Source organism: Cnephaeus nilssonii, assembly GCF_951640355.1.
Source record: "Cnephaeus nilssonii genome assembly, chromosome: 18".
NCBI classification, from domain to species: Eukaryota; Metazoa; Chordata; class Mammalia; order Chiroptera; family Vespertilionidae; genus Cnephaeus; species Cnephaeus nilssonii.
The window spans coordinates 36,414,414-36,437,301 of NC_137089.1; positions in this window are offsets into that span (position 1 = coordinate 36,414,414).

Below are 22,888 nucleotides of genomic sequence, written 5' to 3' on the forward strand. Positions count from 1 at the left end.
ACAAATACCACTCCAAGGCATTCCTGCTGCTTGCTCAGGCCAAGGGAAGCGAGGTAATAATTCAAGGAACAGTGACCTCATCAGGAAAACAGGCTTCCAGTCTCTCACACAAACCCCACGTTCCCCAACAACCCAGGAGATTCGATGGGTCGTGAAAAACCCCAGAGCGACATGCCCTGTAGAAGGAGCAGGTGGCAGGTTTAGGAGCAGGCTGGGAGCTGGGATGAAGCTTTTAGCCTGCTCTCTAGAGAAGCCACCATCCCAGGGGGCAGGGTTTGGGATGGGAAGATTTTCAGCCTCGGTGTCCTGCCTTCTTATCACAACAAAAAGAAACCAGAACAAAGCCAAGGTCATTTGTCAGCTCAGCTCTCTAGGATCCTGGCTGGGCTCTGGACGCCAGCATGGTGCCTCAGCAGCGCGGGGAGCTGGGCGCTCTTGGGAAATGGCTCAGCCTGGTCCTGCTTCATTTCCCCTCATCTGCTGCTTTGTTCTTCCCCAGGATGTGGTGAGAGGTGCTGACCGGGGAAGGAGTAGAAAGTCGAGGAGAAGGGAGGCCTGGTGTTCGGGCTGTTTATTCCCTGCTCCTCCAGCCTGAAAAGAAGCAAAAGCCACTCCCAGCCTTTGAAACCGGATAAACACCCCGGGGTGCCCAGAACTGTGTGCCAGGGGCTACCTGAAGGAAGCCACAGGCTAACCCCACATCCAGCCAGGGCGTGGTAGACTTCTTTACGTTAAAGTAAATGCAGCTGTATTAGGCGGAGCAAACATGTGTTGGGTGTTTACCATGTGCCGGACACTGTGCTTAAAGGGCTTTAGCTCATGCAGAAATATCAATTACATCTCAATAAAACTAGGAAAAAATAAAATAAAATAGCCAAGAAAACAATAATTAAAAATTTTTAATTATCACTATAAAATAAGAAATAGCATTATTAAACTGTTATTACTTTGGTTATTAAAGTCAAAAAAGGTCAATAAAATATAGGTTACTGAGGGGGAAAACAGATATATAGGCAACTGACTTTTAAATGGTTCAGGTGAAAAAAGATGTTCTTTGCACTATGCTTTCGATTTCTCTGTAAGTTTGGGATTGATTCAAAAAGTAGTTTAATTTAAAAGAAACACACACACACACATGCACATGCACGCACGCACAAACAACATGAACCTTGAAAGAAAATTCTTAGGTTGGAGATCCCCAGGACATACCTGGGAATAGCAGGTGCTCTGAGCCCCCACCCCCCACCCGGGCTGCTCAAACAAGTGCCAGCAGAAAGGTTACACAGGGAGCAGTGTCATGGACTTTGGCTATTCCATCACCTAGATACTCACACCCCTCGCCCCACCCACCACTCATAGAGCAAAAATGCGTCAAGGTCTCATCACTCTATTGATTGCAAAGGAAAATCACTATAAAGCAGAAATGGTTCTTATACTCTGGGTTCCCTTTTCACAAGGCCGGAGCTTTTCTGACACTAGTTCATGCTGTGGGAAGGAGGGTGTTGTGAGAAAGTGCCAACCTGATGGTGGCGTCCCCAGCCTGGGAATGTCTAGGCTCCTAGAGTGTCGTCCCTACACAACTTCTACACCAGCACGACTGCACCTACCTGCTCCTCTGGGCTCAGGGCAAAAGGCCCGGATGCTTTTTCCATTTCTAATGACCTAACTGCTTTGTTGGATAGTCTTTCGTTCTTAGGACCAAGAGAAGGGTAGAAACTCCTTCAGTGTTCCTGACCAAAACCAAAGCGAATTTTTAGAGCGAGGAAATGTGGTCTTGATGCTCCAGGGAGCTAGGAGGCGCCAGCTGGGCCCTCAGCCAGCCCATTACTCAGCAGGTGAGCTGATTTGGAAAGACAGTGATTGTGTCCCAGTGTCCAAGGCAACAGCACAAACAGTGTGGAGGCGTGCAGGTCAGTGCCCTGGGCTCCCTTACATAAAATTCCTAAGTCATGTGTGCTGGGAGGGGGCAGGGCACAGGAAAAAGCAGGTAGGCTGCTGCTGCTTCTCCTTCTTAAGGAAAAGAACAGTTTAACTGCTTACTGAAATATTAACTCAGTGTTTGGTTCACAGATTATCTCCATGCCATCTCCATTTAAAATTTAACCTTTTGCACTCGGATGTCGAGATTAAAATTACTCTTTGAATGTATCAATAATTTGAAATATAAAAAAATCCAAATAAATAAGTTTGTATGAAAAGAAACTCCAGTTTTTTATTCTACTGCCGCGTTTTGTAAAATCTGGGGTATTGAAAAAATTAAATCCCGAGTAGAATAAAGGAATCGAGAAAAAAGCAAGTGAGTGCAGAGGGTTAATACATGCCTCAGTTATACAGTATCTTTCTGTGGGGGTGCCCTAAAGAAACAGAGGCATTGGTTTGGATGCAGGAGGCAGAGTTGAGAAAGGGGCAATGGCAGCCAAAGTAAATAGCATCATTGTCGCTCTGGTGTAGGCTTCCTTTTTTTTTTCAAAAAGCTTTATTGTTCCCATTTGGTCCAATGCATGGGAGAGGGCTTCAGGGTGGTTAAAAGAATGGCTAGTAGTTTCGGGAAGAGGCTCAGGTAAAAACCAGACACCAGGGGGTGCAGAGGGGCCCCTCAAAGGCCTCTGGGCTCCAAAGGCTCCTAGTCGTGCTTGAGGGTGAGCCTTTTGAAGAGATACTCGCCCAGCCCAGCCTGGGGGCCAGCCAGCCGGCAGAGATGAGTCAGGTGTAGCCCATCTTCTTGATGAGTTTCGCCTGCTCACCCCGGAAGTGGTTCTCCAGGAAGTCACAGAGATGAGGGTAGAACCCAGGGCCTGCAGCTCCCAAAGGGCCTGGTTCGGGTTCCTCGCCAAGGCCAGGGCCGCTTCCAAGGCCCCCTGAGTTTTGCCCACTCATCTTGGGGAGGCCTCAGCACGCCCTGAAGAGATGCAACTTGAAGAGATGCTCAGCGTCCTTGCGCTTCTTCTCTGCCAACTCTCAGAAGAAGCGGCCCACGCCCTTGAGAGCCACATCACCGGGGTGGAAATAGAAGCCCAGAGAGAGGTAGGTGTGGGAGGCCCGCAGATGCAGGTTGGCCTCACCGCGGTGGAGTGATTCTGACGAATTTGGGAGCTCGTGGTTGTTGGGCAATAAGGAGGTAAGGTAGAAAAGAAAAACGGTGTGTTGGCTGGTCTCAGAGGTGGCCCTGAGGTGGTGACTGGATGAGACGCTGGAGGGTGGTTGGAGGCTGGAAGAAGGGTGGCCCTGGGTCTGTTCCGTCCAAACACTGCTGAAGCAGGAGGCAGAGCCGGGACCGCCCAGGGCACTATGGAGTATTCTTGATGAGAGAACATTTTTCCAACCTTGGGACATTCCAGGCTCTTCACTCTGCCTGGAAATGCAGTTAATAAAAACACAGGCCTAATTCCCACCTAAGTAATTCCTATAGTGCTGGGGACCTCCAGGATGAGAGCCCGTCGTCCCCCCCCCCCAAAAAAAAAAAACAAAAAAAAAAAACCCTGGATTTGTGACAGCGATTAAGAAACATATCCTCTTTGACAATTTAATATTGTGTTTTGAAATGCAATCTCTATAAGACAACAAAAAGCAAAACGTATCCTAAGGAAACACAGCAGTTAACAGTGCCTGTGTGGGAATTATGTGGAAAGCAAGAGAAAGAGGAGGTTAGGGAGCATGAGGTGGCAGAAATGAGCTGGGAGTTAGATGTGAGAATTTGAGAAGGCAGTCAGAGAGAAAAGGAGAAAACAGGGGGAGCTTAAGGAAGCTTAGGATCAGAAAGCAGAATGATTTCAGACAGGAAATTGTGCTGGACACTGGGAACGCAAAAAGGAAAAGACAAGCCTTGCTCTGGAAAAAGAGCAACAGTCTAGACTCAGACACCGATATAAACCGCATGACCTGTGTCACAGTTGAGGCATTCACAGGATGCAGAAGCCAACACGGGAAACGAGAAATGCCAAAACATGGGTCTGGGGTCTCCTGAAGGAACAGCTGTGGCCAAAGCAGGGAGGACAGCTCTCCAGCATAGACCTTTTGTTAGTAAATTTTACTAGATTAAGAAAAGCAACTTCTTTCTTTTTTTAAATATATTTTTATTGATTTCAGAGAGGAAGGGAGGGGGATAGAGACTTAGAAACATCAATGATAAGAGAGAATCATTGATTGGCTGCCTCCTGCCCCACACTGGGGATTGAGCCTGCAACCCAGGCATGTGTCCTTGACCGGAATCAAACCTGGGACCCTTCAGTCTGCAGGCCAGTGCTCCATCCACCAGCCAAACCAGCTAGGGCAACATCTCCTTTCTTGATACCCATCCAGGATGGGTCCAGGCAGATCTGAACCTCCCTGTTTCTAGCAGGCAGAAACAGAGGAGGAGCAAATAGATAGGGTCCCCAGAGGAAGGCAGTACCATAGGTTAGGGCAGGGCGTTAAAAACAAACAAACAAGCGGGGATTCAGAGGCCAGTGGTCCGAATGACTCTAAATCCTTAGTGAATGGGTGAGTTTCATTCATTTTCTTCCTTTTTTAATGTTTATTGTTGACAGTATTACAGATGTCCCTGTTTTTCCCCTGTTGACCCCCTCCACCCTCCTCCCACCCCCTCCCCAGGTCTTCCCCTATTGTTTGTCCGTGGGCTATGCCTATATGCATAAAGTTCTTTGTTTAATCTCTTCCCCTGAAATTTATTTCCGCTTCACTTCATTTCACTGTGGCCCACATTTTTCTGAAGAGGAAAGAGAATCCCAAAGGGCACCCTTACTTAAATATTCAGATACATCATTGAATATTTGCTTATAATTTATATGCAACCTGTTTCTAGGATTCCTTAAGCACTTCAATCAATGCTTGAGCAGGATTGAGATAGAAGTGTGGGGAAGACTAAGCAAGCTGGGGCCTCCTCAGGTTCGGCAAACATTTGGGAGCAGTTATTACAGGCTCAGCACCTGTTTTCACAAATATGTGTTCTCAGGCAACCTCGCTTGCTAAATGAGGAAGTGGAGGCTCAGAGAGGTACAATAACTTGTCCAAGATCACACAGATACTAAGTGCGTTTCTGTCTGCATTAGTCCTAGATTAGCTGATTACCCCACAGATGCAATATATCTGAAGAACTAGACAAGCAAGCATGAAATCGATTGTCTTTAAATTGAATAGAAAGAAAAAAAACACTCTTGAAACTGTTTTCAAATGATGGCTGCTTGAGTTTGACCAGCAATAACCTCTTATGAGAGGGGAAATCATTTGGCTACTTGTGGTTAAGAAATATTGCCTCACCCTCAGTGTCATTCATACCTACCAAATCAGTCAGCTCCCTACTTACTGTGCCCTCCACTTGAGTCATACGCGTGTACCAGGGACAGGAAAAGGGGGAAATCCATTTCACAGCTGAAGTCTTGTTTTAGGAATGAGTGACTCAAATGCCACGGACAGATTCCCTACCTGACCAATAGCCTTGTTAAGGAGGCACATGCTTTCCGTGTCAACTTAATGGGACTTAGGCCTCCAGAGCTCCCATTTCTAACAAAAGGCTAAATTCTGAGACTCAAGTCTGCAGACAAAATCTTCAGGAAGCTCTGGGGCACATGATTTAACTTCCCTGACCCTCAGTGTCTTCATGTATAAACTGAGGATAACAATACCTACCATATAGAGAAGTTGTGAAGAATAAATGGGATAGGGAAGTAATGAAATTGGCACATACTAGGAGCTGGATCAGTGTGAATTCCTTCTGGATTGCCAGGAGAAAGGAAGAGGGATTGTAATGAATAGTGGTAAGCTAACGTATTTCCCTGTTGACTTCGTTTCTTCAACAACCACGAGTTCAGTGCCCACTGGGTACTGAAGACACAAAGGAGAACCGGCAGGCAGGACAGAGGTAGAGTTCATCAATAACGCAATGAGATACATGCAGAAACAGGAGGAGCTAAGAGGTAGGGCCCCCTGAGGAAGACTGACTAGTTCTTCTGGGGCGTTAGGAGGACCCCAGGGGAAGGTGGAATTGGGCAGGGCCAGGAGTATGGGGTTGCTAGGTGGAGAGAAGGCATTTTAGGCAAAGCAAACAGCAAAAGCAAAAAAATAAAGGGGGAAAAATGGAGGCCTCGGGGAGCCCATTTGTCTGGTGGGGAAGGATGAAAGATAAAACAGGGCAGGTGGCTGAGGGCCTAGAATGCCATCCTAGGCAGCTGTTTTAGCTTCTGGTTGGCAGTGGGCAGGTATATGAAGCTCACGGGAAGAAGCGTGCTCTGGAGAGATCTCCGTCACAGAAAGCTCTCACCAGCAGCTCTGTCTATGATACGATGGAGAGTGCCAAAATGTTGAAAAGTGATGAAAAGAAATGAGGAGGGAGAAGGAAGGGAGAAAGGCTAAGAGCCTGGATATATCATGGGTTCCATAACTAGCATTCGAATAATGACATGGATTCTAGTGAGATGTTCCCAGGGACTCATAATACTAAAACTCTGTGTATGGTAACTGCCATGTACTAAGTGACGTGTCCTTCCTAGTGTGACTGAGAACCTAAGGCACCCCAAAGGGCATTTGTTCCAGTCAATTCAAAATGGCCCCTCTCCTTAGGCAATGAGGTCAGCTCCTGAGGGAACCAAGTTTTCATACAGCACCTTGATATCTTTTCCTGGGCTCCGCTTTCTCTGAGGTAGCAATAACCATGCCCTGCAATATGCTTGGCACATGAATTTACTCATGTATTCACTTAACATTTATGAAGACCTGCAGTATGAGGTTTATAAGGGAAGATATAGAGATATAAGGAAGAGATAGATGGCACTGTCTTCAAGGAGATGGCTTCTAATGTGTAACGTAGCTATAATAAAATGAAACCGGCTAAATGGCATTCAAGGTGATTTGAAAAACTTAGATACTGCACACATTTTGAAAATTATGTATTGGCCCTTGCTTCCCAAGGTGTTGTCCACAGAACCGGAACATAGGTATCACCTGGGAGCTTGTTAGAAATGCAAAGTTATAGACTCCACCCAGACCCACGGAAATCAGGATCCGCATTTTAATAAGATCCTCTGATGGTGTCTGCGATATTCAAGTTTGTGAAGCACTGATTTAGAGGCCATGCAGCCTTAAAGCTTATTTTAAATAAGGTGGTGGGGTGTTGTTGTTGTTTTTTTGTTTTTAAGGAAACAATAAACAGAAAGTGATCAAAACTAAACTCCCTGTATTGTGAGATTAGCCTAACCACAACATAATCTGTCAAAATTAGTACTTCTTCTCCTTAATGCATCTTATATTTCCAATTCTTTCTTCCTTTATTCAGTATGAGAGGGATGCAGGTGTGTGTGGCTCAAAAGAGAAAAGAGAAGGGGGGAAATGGGTCCTCTCTGGGAGGGAGACAGAGCTGGCAAGCTACCAGCAGATTCAGTTCTAGAAAATGAAGCCTTTGTGCTTTGAGGTGGTCTGAGGCCATTTGCTCTTAGATCTCCATTTCACCTTGCCTTGCAGCTGCCCTGCGGCACTGCCACGTTGGCACCAATGCATACATTTTTGTGCAGCTTTCATTTTATATGTGGATTGGGAAGCATTTATTGACTACCTGCTAAGTGCATAACATGAGCTAAAAGCTCTCAGGCACATAAAGGTGTGGTCAGAGATGCATAGAAATACTTGTAAGGGTAGATAGACAGCAAGTAATACCAAAAGAGAGATACAAACCAAAGACTATGAATGTTCAGATAAGGGAGAGATCATTCCTGGCTCGGGAAATCCAGGAAGGCTTCATTAAGGAGGCAGCAGAACTAGCTAGGCCTTAAATGATTATTAGGCTTTCAAGAGGTAGATATGGGATTAGAGCATTTTAGAAAGACCATCTAGCCAAGCAAAAGTATGGAGGTACAGAGATGAATGCTTTCTCTGAGGACCGGAAAGAATCTGAATACCCGCCTCCCCCAGCAATTTGCAAGGAGACATCTGGTTGGTGGTGTTGCTCTTATATCAGTCAGAGCAAAGCAGATGTACGGTCCTTAGTTTATCTTAGCTTGATGCCTGTGTTGGTGGCCAGAGCTGTTTCATGTCCAGGACACATTAAAAAAAAAAAGAAGAAGAAAGGAGGAAGAGGAGGAGGAGGAGGAGGAGGAGGAGGAGGAGGAGGAGGAGGAGGAGGAGGAGGAGAAGGAGAAGGAGAAGGAGAAGAAAAGAATCTGAGGAATGTGACAGCAATCTGGAAAGGAAGGCTTGGAGTTAGGCCAAAGATAGTCCCAAATGCTCAAATGTGGGCAGCCGGAAGTCACCAAAGAGTTCTGGGTAGAGCAATGACACGATTACATCTGTCCTTTGGAGCTGTTATGCACCAGGCATTCTTTGCAGGTGAGGGAGGGAGTGGGAACAGGTAAGCAATTTATGAGACGCTTCTATTGCTTCCGACAATTCCCAGTTGAAGACGTAGGTATTTTTCTTTTCTTTCATGTTTTTCCATCTCCCTACTCCTCCACCCTCCTACCATCATACAGTCAATAGATACGAAGCATCTCAAAGTGAACAGAGGCTGGGAAGCAGCACAAGCCCTGTTCCCAGGAAGATGGCCACAGAGCACGGGTGTGTTATGATGGAAAATATTAAAGCCACAGACTTATCAAAAAGTCTGGGGTGGTGATGACTAGCATCATCAGAAAGGAGAGGATGATCAGCTAGAAAAGCCCATTTCACAATAATCTCCTTTCACCTGAACTTGTTTCTGGTGAAGAGTACTATGCACTGTTCTAAGAAGAAACATCCATCACTTCTCACCTTTTGGCTAAGATCAAGCATAAGAAGAAACATCCAGTCCCATTTCTGAGAACATGATTCTCCTGAGCCAGCTGTTTCTTATTTGTCGTATTAACATCACAGATTTGGGAACTGGATGGAACTGTAGAGCCATTTTGCCAATTCCCTCATTCAATGGAAAGGCTGGATGACTTGTCCAACTGCAGCTTGCCAAGCTAGAATAGAGCCTTTGAAAAATATCCTATATAATAAAAGGCTAACATGCAAATTGTCCCCTCAACTGGGAGTTCGAACAAGAGTTCAACTGGGAGTTCAGCCAGGGGGAAGGTCTTGCTGGCCAACCTCCCATGTGCCCTCCCCCTGGCCAACGTGGCCTGATTGGCCCCGATCAGGGCAGGCCAGCCGGACCCCACCTGTGCACAAATTCGTGCACTGGGCCTCTAGTATAAACATGAAAGCTAGAGAAGGCCTGGCTGGCGTGGCTCAGTGGTTGAGCATCGACCTATGAACCAGGAGGTCACAGTTTGATTCCCCATCAGGGCACATGCCTGGGTTGCGGGCTCAATCCCCAGTAGGGGGGCATGCAGGAGGCAGCTGATTAATGATTCTCTCTCATCATTGATGCTTCTATTTCTCTCTCCCTCTCCCTTCCTCTCCAATATATATATACACTAGCGGTCTGGTGCATGGGATTCGTGCACTGGTGGGGCGTGTGGCCTGCAGAGATCGGCCCACTGCAGAAGCAGCTGCTCATCTGGGTCAGCCAAGGGGCACTCCACTGTGGGAGCACACTGATCATCAGGGAGCAGCTCCTGCATTGAGCATCTGCCCCCTGGTAGTCAGTGTGTGTCATAGCGACTGGACAACCAGTCATTCTGGTCCTTCTGCCATTCGCTTTTATTATATAGAATATATATGTAGATAGATAGATAGATAGATAGATAGATAGATAGATAGATAGATAGATTCTCTCTCTCTACACACACACACACACACACACACACACTGAGTAGCCAGATTATTATGACCACCCCATCAGTACTTCGTTGGGCCACCTTTTGCCTTCAATACTGTGGCAATTCTTCTTGGCATTGACTCCACGAGATGTTGAAAGGTGATGTGAGGAATCTGACACCATGCCTGATGAATAGCACTGTCCAGTTCTGTGAGATTTGATGGTTGTGGAACCAGCTGCTTGATGGCTCTTTTAACTTCGTCCCACAAATCCTCAATTGGATTAAGATCTGGTGATTGTGGGGGCCACCTAAGCAAGGTAAAGTCTCCCTCATGTTCTTGAAACCACTCCTGCACAATACGAGCACCGTGGCATGGCGCATTGTCTTGTTGGAAGAAGCCATCTCCATTGGATACGCCATCAACATGATAGGATGAACTTGATCAGCAACTATACTTAAGTATGTTGGGCTATTCAGACGTTGTTCCACATGAATTAAAGGGCCCAAATCATGCCAGGAAAACATGCCCCAAACCATAACACTGCCCCCACCAGCTTGAAGGGTTGTACTCATGCATGTGGGGTGCATGCTTTCATGCTGTTTCTGCCAAATTCTCACTCTGCCATCTGCATGATGCAACTGGAAACGTGATTCATTGGACCACATGACGTTTTTCCAATGCTCGACTGTCCAATCCTTGTGTTCCTGTGCAGATTGGAGACGTTTTATCTTGGTAACTGCAGACAGCAAAGGTGTTCGAACAGGCCTTTGGCTTCCATATCCCATACGATGCAGTGTATGGCTAATTTGCCTACAAACGTCAGGTGGTCATAATAATCTGGCCACTCAGTGTATATATACTAGAGGACCAGCGCGTGAAATCGTGCGCGGTAGCCCACTGCTGCTTGCCGCACTCGCCATCCCACCGACCCACCCGCCGCTGCTCATGTGGCCACAGGGGAGGGACCGAGAGGTGGTCAGTGCACCTCATGGAAACTGGTCAAGTGGTCATTCTGGTCATGACACCTGGCCTTTTATTAGTATAGATATGCTCAATATATATAAGCTCAGTATATTTATATGTGTTTTTTGTATCCTCCCACCCTTGGAAGTAGGGGCTTCTCTGTCACCGTGTCCACAAAGTTGTATGTGCCCAGTCAGTCCCAGCCTCACTGGGGGCTGCAGGCCAGAGGGAGAGGGCCTTCAGAGCAGGGGCCAGGGTCCCAGGACCTCTGATGGCAGAAGCAGCTGACATACCTGCAGCCAGTGTGCCGAGAGCCTATTTTCACTCTTAAAAACAAAAATACAATGGCATTTTAAATTGTTTAGAAGATAATTTGAAGTTAAGAACATGCAACTTATTCTTCTTGGCCTAGACCAAAATACAAAGAGGTTGGTGTGAAATCACTTTCTCGACAGGAACTGAGACACTGCTACATGCTCAGTTGCTTCCCATTGGAGGTGAGAAGGAGTCAAGTCATTCTCTCTCTACAGTGCTTGTGGAGAAGGACTGTGTGGGAGTGGAGTCCCTGCGGAGAAAGTGCTCAGGGCTCGCTGCTGTTCAAAGGAGAAAAGACAGACACCCTCTCCAAGTCGGTGGCCACAGGTCTCATCACATCAAAATATCCCCTCTTGCCTTCACTGTCTTGTGCTTTGATTTAAACTTATAAAGGAGAAAGGAGATGGCATAAAGGAGAAAGGAGATGGCCAATTAAATCGGGCATTTGAACTCTGCAAGTCCTTGGCAAATTTCCCTTTACCTGGACTTCCTCTAACCAGCTTTGTGAAAACATAAGCCAGAGCTCCTATTTCCAGAACAGGTTAGTCAACCTGAGGGCAGAGGCTTGCTTTGGCCACTGGTTTCTAGAAGTGAGGCAAGATCCACAGCGTCAAAGCAGCCTCATGTCAGAAAACACAGCAGCCAGAAAGACTGGGCTCCCCCAGAGTGTTCTGTCCCCCAGCCAGACAACTTGATGAAGGAGGATGAGGGCTGGACAGTAAAAATGTACTCACCCTCCTAGTAGTTCTGGCAGTAGTGTCCAGTTGAGTATAATGCATTCCACAAATGTAATTTTAATTTTTCTAGAAGCCACACTTTAAAAAGCAAGAAGAAACCGGGAAATTAATTTTAATATTTTTATTTAGACCCGTGTATCCAAAATAATGCATTTCAACATGTAGCCAATATAAATTATTAGTGAGGTATTTTACATTCTCTTTTGTCTTAAATCTTCAAAATCTGGTACATATTTTACACTCAAGCACATCTCAATTCAAACCAGCAACAGTTCAAGTGCTGAATAGCCACATGTAGTTAATGGCCACAGTATTGAACACCTCAGAGTCAGAAAAATAAAAATACATGAAAAAGCCCTAGTTGGTTTGGCTCAGTGGATAGAGCGTTGGCCTACAGACTGAGCGCTGGGTTGCAGGCTTGATCCCCAGTGTGGGGCGTGCAGGAGTCAGCCGATCAATGATTCTCTCTCATCGTTGATGTTTCTGTCTCTCTCTCTCTCTCTCTCTCTCTCTCTCTCTCTCTCTCCACCCCCCCTCTCTGAAATCAATAAAAATATTTTTTTTAAAAAGAAAGAGGAGCCCTAACCTGTTTGGCTCAGTGGATAGAGCATTGGCCTGCAGACTGAAGGGTCCCAGGTTCGATTCTGGTCAAGGGCATGTACCTTGGTTGCAGGCACATCCCCAGTAGGGAGTGTGCAGTGGGCAGCTGATCGATGTTTCTCTCTCATCGGTGTTTCTAACTCTCTATCCCTCTCCCTTCCTCTCTGTAAAACATCAATAAAATATTTTTTTTAAAAAAAAAGAAAGAGGAAAATTTAAAAAAATGAAAAGGTAATCTAAGGACACCAGTGTTCTGGAAAGAGGCAGCCTGCCTGTTGCAGTGGGGGAAGAAGGAGGCTGGTTCTCGGGGGAGATGTCACCATAAGTATTGAAAAGCGTATCATTGTCACCATCACCATAGTCTTTACAGAGCTTGTTCTGTACCCTGACCCTGACTTAGCAATAAGGAAACAGCGTCAGTAATGGAGGGCTGGTCCATGGTCACACCGTGAAGGAGAAGTAGATGTGGGATCCTGACCCTCGTGCTGGCCACACAGGGCTCTGGGAGAGCCTTGGGGACAATTCCTGAAATTCCAAAGGACTCTCTCTGTGGCTCTGTTCTGTCTGGTCTCATACAGATTTCACTCTTTTGGAGACCAATGACACACCACCCAACACAGATCGACATCTGTGTATATTACCCATGATAACATGGGGTTAGTAGGAAGGCGGGATAAAAACAGGCAGCCATGGGCAAGCATGTCAGAAGTAGCTCTTGGAGTTGCCCTGGAGTGCCTTCTCTCCCCCTCCCCACCCCCAACAGGGACCCTCTGCTGGACTCTCACCTAGTCTGTCTGTCCTCTCTCTCATACTCACTACACACCTCTTAGCTCCTCATGTTCCCGTAGAACATTTGGGTGGAGTGTCACCACCTGCATACACTGCTCTCTGTGGAGTGATGAGCTGTGCTACCGTGTTAGACCCAGGGTCACCGCTGTAGACAGAAGGGGGGCCTTCTGGAGAGAACACCTAGACCTGAAGAGGGCACGTCAGCAGGGCCATGTTGGGGAGATAGAAGAGCTTTTATATGGTCCCCCTTCATCTCTACTGGTCCAAGACAGCAGTGTTCTAGAACTAAGCGCTCCATTCATATCTGACCAGGGCATTGACCACTAAATGCATTTCATCTAAATGGTGCCCAAGCCTCGGGCTTAGGTAAGTCATTTTTACTATAATCCCTTCTGCTTCAGACCTGGAGAAAGGGCCGCCCCAGGTGGCAGAGGCCCTGGGGCATGTGACAGATAGACTATGGCTCTGCCAACCTATGTCCTACCAACACACACACACACACACACACACACACACACACACACACGATACAAAACCTGGTCAGGAAGCCACCCACATCTCCTACCTGCCCTGTCTTGCTCTGCCCAGAAGGACCACTGGGCAAAGATGTAAATTGGGGAATTCTCTCTGGGGAGGGTCCTATGTCCCTCCCTCCTCCCCAACATCCTTTCTCTTTGCACCTGCACACACCCCGGACCCAGCACAAATCTATTCCTCTCCAGCATCCTTTGTATTCAAAGAGTTCTAACAATGGCCGGCATGCTCAGTGGAGTGCAAACGTCACCCTGCTCTCTGCTCCCCGAAAGGCCATATGGAAACGCCCGGTCATTGTTGGCCCACAGCTGACAGAGCAAAAGGCTTTTATCTCAGAAGGAAAGAGCCCCGTTCTGAGCAGCAACCCCGCCCCTAAGCACACACAAAGTCAAAAAGACATTTGTCCCAAGAGCCTGTCACTGAGAAAAAGTTCTCTTTTTTTTTTTTCTCCATAATTTTCTCTTCCCGCCAAAATGTCTGCACTACCAGCCGCAGCAGCAGGCCCATGGGGAGCCTGCCATCTGACCCCTCGCATGCCCCTAATTGTGTACCATCTGGTGTCTGGCACACACAAAAGCCGAGGCCCGCCCCGCCTGGCCTTTCTCCAGGCTGTTTTGTGCTTTCAGGGGCCCAGGTTGTGACCGCCCCCCGCCGGGCTGGACAGGGCACATGCTGACAGGCACCGGGCCCAGCGCCATCCAAGGTCACTCAGCGGGGGAGGACAAAGGCTGAGCCCAGGCGGCAGGGCCGGGCCCCAGCACTCTGGGGTTGGCCCCGAAGACATTTTGTCAGCCCAGGGCTGGCAGGTGATGTCGGTGGACTGGCCCTCAGCCAGAGAAAGCGGATGTTCGAGCCCTAGGACCCATCAAGGTTGACAATATGAATTAAAACGTGGAGCCTATGACTCAGCAGCTCCCAGCTCCTCAGAACGAGTCCTGGGCTGCAATTCAGAAATCCAGTGACAGAACTGCTGAGATCCGCAGCACCATCTTTCCGTGGAATAGCAACATTTGGAGACGGCTCCAACCATTCAGAACAGGTCAAACTGTGGAAATATCCACACTACCAAATACTGTGTAGTGATTAAAGAAGATGCTGGAGACCTGTGTATGTTGGCACCAAAGGAAATCCACAAGAAGTTTAAAAAGCAAGTTACAAAATATGTGCCATGTGATTCTATTTCGTTATCATATAAATATAAGTGTATAATTGCATGTTTGTATGTGTGCGTGTATGAAGAAAAGGTATATACGCCAAGATGTTATTTCTGGGTATTAAGTTTATGCTGATTTCATCTTCCTATTTCTTATTATGTGTATTTTATATTTACATATTTTCTATAATTAAATGTGCATGACTTGATAATTAAAAAGAAATTTTAAAAAAATGAATGCCCTCTCACTAACTTATGGATGTTATTTAAAACCATGGACTGGATGAGGCCAACTGAGGGAAGATAAAGAGGAGAGAAGGGAGTCCAGGGCAGAAGGCTGGGGACTCCACTGCTTAGAAGTCAGACACAGGAGCCAGAGGAGACAGGAAAGGGAACCACAAAAGGGCAGCCAGCAATAAGTGAGAAAAACCAAAAGCATCCCAGACACCAAGGGAAAGAAGTGGTTCAGACAGAAGTGGCTCTGTCACATGTCCCTAAGGCAGTGGTCGGCAAACCGCGGCTCGCGAGCCACATGCGGCTCTTTGGCCCCTTGAGTGTTCTAACGCCACTTCTTCAAAATAGACTCGCCCAGGCCGAAAACCGACTTCTGCGCATGGGCCACGAAGTTTCAATCGCACTGTACGTGCGCGCCCGCACGTGGTATTTTGTGGAAGAGCCACACTCAAGGGGCCAAAGAGCCACATGTGACTCTTTGGCCCCTTGAGTGTGGCTCTTCCACAAAATACCACAGCCTGGGCGAGTCTATTTTGAAGAAGTGGCGTTAGAAGAAGTTTAAGTTTAAAAAATTTGGCTCTCAAAAGAAATTTCAATCGTTGTACTGTTGCTATTTGGCTCGGTTGACTAATGAGTTTGCCGACCACTGCCCTAAGGGGTCACCTCATAGGAGTAGGACAGCTACCTGGACATTGGTCTGGCAAGAGGGAACGATACCAGAATAAGAGGGAAGGTGAGGAAGTGGAGCTTCGCTGTGATGAGCTGCAGAGAAATGGGAGATGCTGGGGTGGTGTCCATCGAGAGAGAAATGTTGCTTTTAAGGTGGGAGATATTTCAACACTGTTTGTTTTGTTGTTGTTGTAAAGTTTCCTTCAATAACTTTATTCTCAACACTGTTGTAGGATGCTGAGAATGATCAAGGAGGGACAGATGCTGGGAGAGAAGAGAGGATTTCAAGTGCAACTAGCTTGGCGGGTGAGAGGCTTGGTCCATTCACTGAAAGGGTGGGCCAGGAGCAGGCTGGACAGTTCACTCTCTGCAAGGAGAACATGAGTTCCTACAGGTGGCACCATGCAGGCAGCTCAGTGTAGTGGGAGGGGCTGGGGGAGATGAGGTATTTCTAGGCTGCTTGTCACTACTTTTTCCAAAAAATGGAGCAAGCTGAGAGTGAACGGAAGTCTGAGGGGAGAGAAGGTGAACAGGATCCCCTCAGAGAGGGCAGACTCAGTTGTCCAGGGGCACGGGGTAGGATTGTGGCATCCATGTACACGAGGTCAGGGGGCACCGTCCTGTTTGCTCAGTGGATAGAGCGTTGGGACACAGACTGAAGGGTCCCAGGTTTGATTCTGGTCAAGGACACGTACATACCTTGCTTGCTGCCTCAATACTGGGCCCTGGTTGGGATGCATGCAGGGGGCAACCAATCAATGTGTCTCTCTCACATAGATGTTTCTCTCTGTGTGTCTCTCTTCCTCCCTTCCATTATCTCTAAAAATCAATAGAAAAATATCCTCGGGAGCAGATTAACAACAAAAACAATAACAACACATATCCTCAGGTGAGGATTTAAAAATAAAATGTTTTGCTCCTATTTTCTTGTTTTGTCACTATTTTTGTTATTATATACCCAACAAACAAAACTGGATTAATTGTTAACAGCTTTCTTGAGGTATAATTTACATACCATAAAATTTGTTTGTTTTAAGTATCAACTCAATCATTTTTAGTAAACTCACAGAATTGTACAACCAACCAATACAACAACATTTGGATTACTTTCATTTATATAATGGAAAATTATGCATATCTTGAGCTTTCTATTAAAATGATTATTTAATACTTTCAACAATAAAGAATTATTTTTTAAATGATTATTTAATGCATTCATTTCCATGCCCAAATATACACTCCTTAAAACATACATTCTCTCTCTCTCTCTCTCTCTCTCTCTCTCTCTCTCTCTCTCCCTCCCTCCCTCCCTCCCTCCCCCACCCTAATTTTTTGGGTAATAATTTACCTCAGGAAATGACTTCATCTCAACTCTTAAGACAATAAACGGGAATTATAAAATAATGATCACATTCTTGAGCATGAGAGTACTTTAATATTTTTTTCCAGGACACAATCCACCTTATGTTTTCATGAAAAGAGGGGAAATATCATCATAAATGAGAAGATAGTTCTCTCCTTATAAAATAGGAAAAAGTGGATAGCTGACATCTATTGATTTAATTATATGGCCTAGAGTTCTGCCTCTAGGGTTCCTCTCATCACTCTCACCCAAGCATCCCACCTCCTCAGCCAGCTACTCAAACAGAGCTTTGTGGTTATTACTAAATGCCTTGTCATTTAAAGCCATTTTCTCTGGATTGTAGGAGAAGAAAACCCATGCAGCTGCTGGGAAGGCAATGGGCCTTGTTTTCCCCTGGGCCCCTTCTGTTCTTTACCACAGATCATCCGCCTATATGAGGATTTCGGGTTGAAATTTGCTGATTAACTTCTCTTTCATCACAGAACCTAAAAAGACAACATCATGGCTGCACTGAAATCTACCACTTCCATGTTCTTCTACATTTAATATTGTAAAATCAACTACCCTGACAACTAATATGAGTGGAGTTTCTGATATCACTGTGCCAAGAAAACATAATGGCAACAAAAGCCAAATTCTAACTTCTCACCAAGGCTGGTGTTCTCTCATTCACTGGGCACAGGACACATTCAAGGTCATTAACAATACAAAGTGCCTGGGGAAAAGTAAACATCTTTCTAAGACCTTCAGCAAAACCTATAGAGAAGGAACTTCTTATCCAAGAGCGCCAGGAGCAGTTCCCAAACTTTTAGCTTTCATAGACCTGCAGGCATCATGCTCCTTTACCCCTAAATACTTCAGCATCTGCTAGAACAAAGATGGTCACTTAGGCAACCACGGCACGGTGATCAAAATCATGAAATTTAACATCAATACAATGTTATTATCTAATCTATGAATTTTATTCGTGTTGCTAATTATTATGAACTGAATGTGTCTTCCCCATATGTTGAAATTCTAAGCCCCCTTATTACTATATTTGGAGAGGGGGTCTCCAAGGAAGTAATTAAGGTTAAAAGAGGTCATAAGGGTAGGATTCTAATTCAGTAAGAGTGGTGTTCTTACAAGAAGAGACACCAGAGCGCTCTCTCTCTCTTTCTCCAGATGAAGATGCAGCCAGAAGGCAGCCTTCTAGAAACCAGAAGTAGGCACCTTGATCTCGGATTTTTTCCAGTCTTCAAACCTGTGAGAAAATAGATTTCTGTTGTTGAAGCTGCCCTCTCTATGGTATTTTGTTATAGCAATTCAAGTAAACCAATACACTAATGGTCCCAATAATGTGACTTTGTAGCAATTTTTTTTTTCTGGCCCAGCATCCAATCCTCCCAGAATTCTTACAGCACTTTGTCTATACCCCTTGCTTTGGTACAAGGTGGGTGTGGGGGGCGGGAACTGCCATGTGTTTCCTATAAGCTTTTAGCATGCATGTGTCCATCTCTCTAGGGAAGCTTTAAGCAAAATGAATCTTTGCTTTTGTCGTGCACATCTGGGACTGTTATACATGGCCCACACAGGGCCTTGCACACAGAAGGTTCTGAATGCATATTTGTTGATTGATTAAACGGGAATAAGCTTTAATTACTAACTGCATTACCGCTTCAGGCTAACCATCACTAAGTGAACCAGACCTTGGTGGCATGACTTGTCATGTTGCCAAAACAAATTTTCCCATTGCTCACTGGGAATAATACTTATTCATATGTATGCTCTAGTTTGTAAAAATAATTCTGTGCTCATGCTCAGAGACAAATAAGCTTTCAAATTCCTTCAAGATAAATGTCAGCCTCTTACCAGACTCTTCAGGATCTGGCCCTAATGTGCATTTTCACTGTATTATTATGTCTTACTATTCACTCCACACTTGAACCAAAATGGGTCACTTGTCCTTCCCTTTGAATGTCCTTAATTTTTCCATTCTCCAACCTTTACTCATTCTTGCCTTTTCTGCCTAAAATGCAATTTTTTCATCACCATTGATCAAAAGGACCCTCTAGTATTGGAGCTTAACATGGAGGTGAGCAAAATTCAATTATTCTTCCCTCTTTGCATGTATACATTTATTCCACAAATATTTATTGAGCACCTGCTATATTGCAGGCACTGTACTACATGGCAACTACCGCAGTGGATGAGACAGTTATAGTTTCCTGCCATCATCATCATCATCGTCGCCTTTGCTAAAATGACTTGCTTACCTGGTGTAATAACACAACAGTTGGTCCTTCGGCCAACAAGAATGCCTCACCTTTGTAGACAACTCTAGAGTTGATAGGAACATACACATTCATTATCTCATTTCATCCTAATGCAGAGATAATTCAGAGATAAGCCCGGTCCCATCTTATGAAAGAGGAGACTAAGACTTTAAGTTAACCAACCTAGATTATAAGGATAAGGATGCTGGCCTTCTAACCCCTTGTCCAATTTCACCATCTCCAGAAACCAGATGTGGAGAAGGAATGAGCAATATTATCTCCACTTTATAAATGAGAAAACTCACTCCAGCACAACAGTGAGGGATATGCTGCAAAACAAATGCAACGTAGTGGCGTTTGGAAATAAAACTCAATGTCAGTTCTTCCACCAAGGTTACATAAATCGGCAATCAATGCTTTGAGAAAAAATTCACTATTTGCTGGAATTTATTTGAATTCATAAGTTCAATTGTTGGTAATTTGACCTTGCTTTGCAAATACTCAAAACTTGAACAACTAATATTGTAATTTGTTCACCTTGTAAAATAAAATTTTTTGAAAAATATATTTTATTGATTTTTTACAGAGAGGAAGGGAGAAGGATAGAGAGTTAGAAACATCGATCTGCTGCCTCCTGCACACCTCCCACTGGGGATGTGCCCGGAACCAAGGTACATGCTCTTGACTGGAATCGAACCTGGGACCTTTCAGTCCGCAGGCTGATGCTCTATCCACTGAGCCAAACCGGTTTCGGCCACCTTGTAAAAATTTCATATGTAACTAATTCTTCTGCATTTCCAGTTTTGACTTACACTACTAAAGTAACTTAACATTGCAGAAACTTTAGAAAAAAACTCTCATAATCCACAAATTCTAACTTCACCACTGTCAGCTTGAAAGTGTTTCTTGTCATTCTTTTGTCAGAGGCACAAGTTTTATATTATTACAACCATAGTTCCTCACCCCTGGCTTGTATTTTTTTTCACCTGATGTCCTATTTAGACTTTTCTGTGTTTCAACGTAGTCTGCACGTAGAACAGGTCTTGGAATCAGAAGACCCAAGTTCAAAACGCAGCTCTTCCACGTATCACCTACCTGCAAAGGCAGTTGTAGGTCTTTGGGGGCCCAAAGCTCTTACAATCTGGGTGGCCCTTCTTTACAAAATTGAGAGCAGAATGAATATTTCTGTGGAATGAAAAAAGGAAATAACACGTTTCTGGAGATGTGTAGATTTTGACCTTTGCTTCTGAGATGTCTTTAGGCCATTTTACCAGAAATGCTTCCTGATAGCAATCTGGGTGGCCCTTCCCTCCCCACCCCGCCCCTCCACATACCTCCTAACCCTTGAACTCAGAGGAGCCCTGCAAATGGGGGTCCTGAAGTTTTAGCTTCATTTGCTTTATATTAAATACATCTACCTCTGCCAGTAGATGTTGAGCAGGTGGCATACCTTCTCTGGTCATTAGTTTGCTCATCTATAGACTGGAGTCATAATGGCTACCTGCGGAGGCTGCTATGAGCACCAAATGAAATAATGAGGAAACCAAAGTTGGAACCCTTTAGCACCACACAGGCTGGTTATTATTCCCTAACACCAATGCCCTGGATTGCTCCAGCTCCTTGTAGAGACCAGTTCCCTTTCGGTTAGATTATCATCATTTTGTTTGTTTGTTTAAAAAATATGGAACGCTTCACGAATTTGCGTGTCATCCTTGCGCAGGGGCCATGCTACTCTTCTCGGTATCGTTCCAATTTTAGTATATGTGCTGCCGAAGCGAGCACAGATTATCATCATTTTTAAACAATCTATGTTTTCCTTTTTTGTCTTTTTTTTTTTTTCCCTGCAAAAAGCTTTATTGTTTCCATTTGGTCCAATGCATGGGAGAGGGCTTCAGGGTGGTTAAAAGAATGGCTAGTAGTTTTGGGGAGATGCTCAGGCAAAAGCCAGATACCAGGGGAATGCAGAGGGGCCCCTCAAAGGTCTCTGGGCTCCAAAGGCTCCTAGTCGTGCTGAGGGTGAGCCTTTCGAGGAGATACTCGCCCAGCCCAGCCTGGGGGCCGGCCAGCCGGCGGAGGTGAGTCAGGTGTAGCCCATCTTCTTGATGAGTTTCACCTCCTCATCCACGAAATGGGTCTGCAGGAAGTCACAGAGATGAGGGTCTGCGCAGGTAGAACGCAGGACATGTAGATCCAAAAGGGTCTGATTCAGGGTCCTCTCCAAGTCCGTGGCCACTTCCATGGCGTTCTCAGTTTTGCCCACTCATCTTGGGGAGGCTTCCGCGCTGGTTTTGCATCTTTAAGAGAAGCTCGGAGCCCTTGAGCTTCTTCTCTGCCAACTCGAGGAAGAAGCGGCCCACGCCCTCGAGAGCCACCTCTTTGCAGTGGAAATAGAAGCAGAGAGAGAGGTAGGTGTGGGAGGCCCGCAGATGCAGGCTGTCCAGGCGGTTGATGGCCACCTCCACCTCGGTGGGATAATGCTGACAAATTTGGGAGCTCATGGTTGGTAGTTGTTTGGCAATAAGGAGGTAAGGTAGAAAAAACAACAACAGTGTGTTGGCTGGTCTCGGAGGTGGTTCTGAAGGTGGTGACTGGGTAAGACGATGGAGCGTGGCCAGAGGCTGGAAGATGGGATGTTCTGGGGTCTGTTCTGTCCAAACACTGCTGAAGCAAGAGACAGATCCAGGACCTCCGAGGGCACAATCTCTTACGCCATTTTTAATGGATTTTTAGACTAGTAGATTTTGTTCGTTTTTACAAACCCTTCTCTAGCAATGCATAGCTAAAATAGGAAGTAAAGCTACACTTTATCTGGGCCTTCCCTTATTATTTCTTCTGAAAACAATGCCTAATAAAATCTTTTTCTTTTTTCTTTCTTTCTTTTTTTTTTTTTTTTTTTGGATGCGCTGATGCAATTAGAAAAAGGTTAGGGGACTAAGAGATTCAACAGCTTTGGCCTGTGAGCAGACGGGCCATTCATAACTTGGTAGTTTCTAATTCACAGCAGTCTCGGATGAATTTCCTGCCCAAGCTGGTCTGCTTATGGGACAAAAGCCTGGAGATGTGTTTGTTTCACGCCCCATTGGAGGCGCACACTGCTCAGGGCTGGCCCCTCTGGTGGCCTATATTCATCAGTGATTTGGCTTTTACAAATCACTACAGGGAAATCCAGGTTCAGCAGCACATAAATGCTTTCCTTCATACTACTGGGACTCCACCACAATCCTTTTTATTTTGTAAGTAACCCACAAAAGTTTCAATTAGCTATTTCCTGTTACTGCTTCCTACCAACAAAAATACCTTTGTCTGCAGTGATTTCCCCAAAATGTTATGAAAAGTCTGAAGGTGACTCCTGAAAGTTGCCCCTAAGTCATTTATTCCCCTCTGAGGACCATTTTCATGTGGCTGTATTTTACCTGATATTCTACCGGCTCTCACAATCAAGGACTAATTAGATATCTGTAAAGTAATACACGACCTGGGGAAAAGGTGCTAATCCCCTACATGCGAGAGATGCCCAGTGTCTCATTTCATTTTAACCAACTCGCCTCAGCGTTAGCCCTGCCTTTGTGAAAGAAATGCTTCTGCAGTTACAACTACTCCAGCTTCA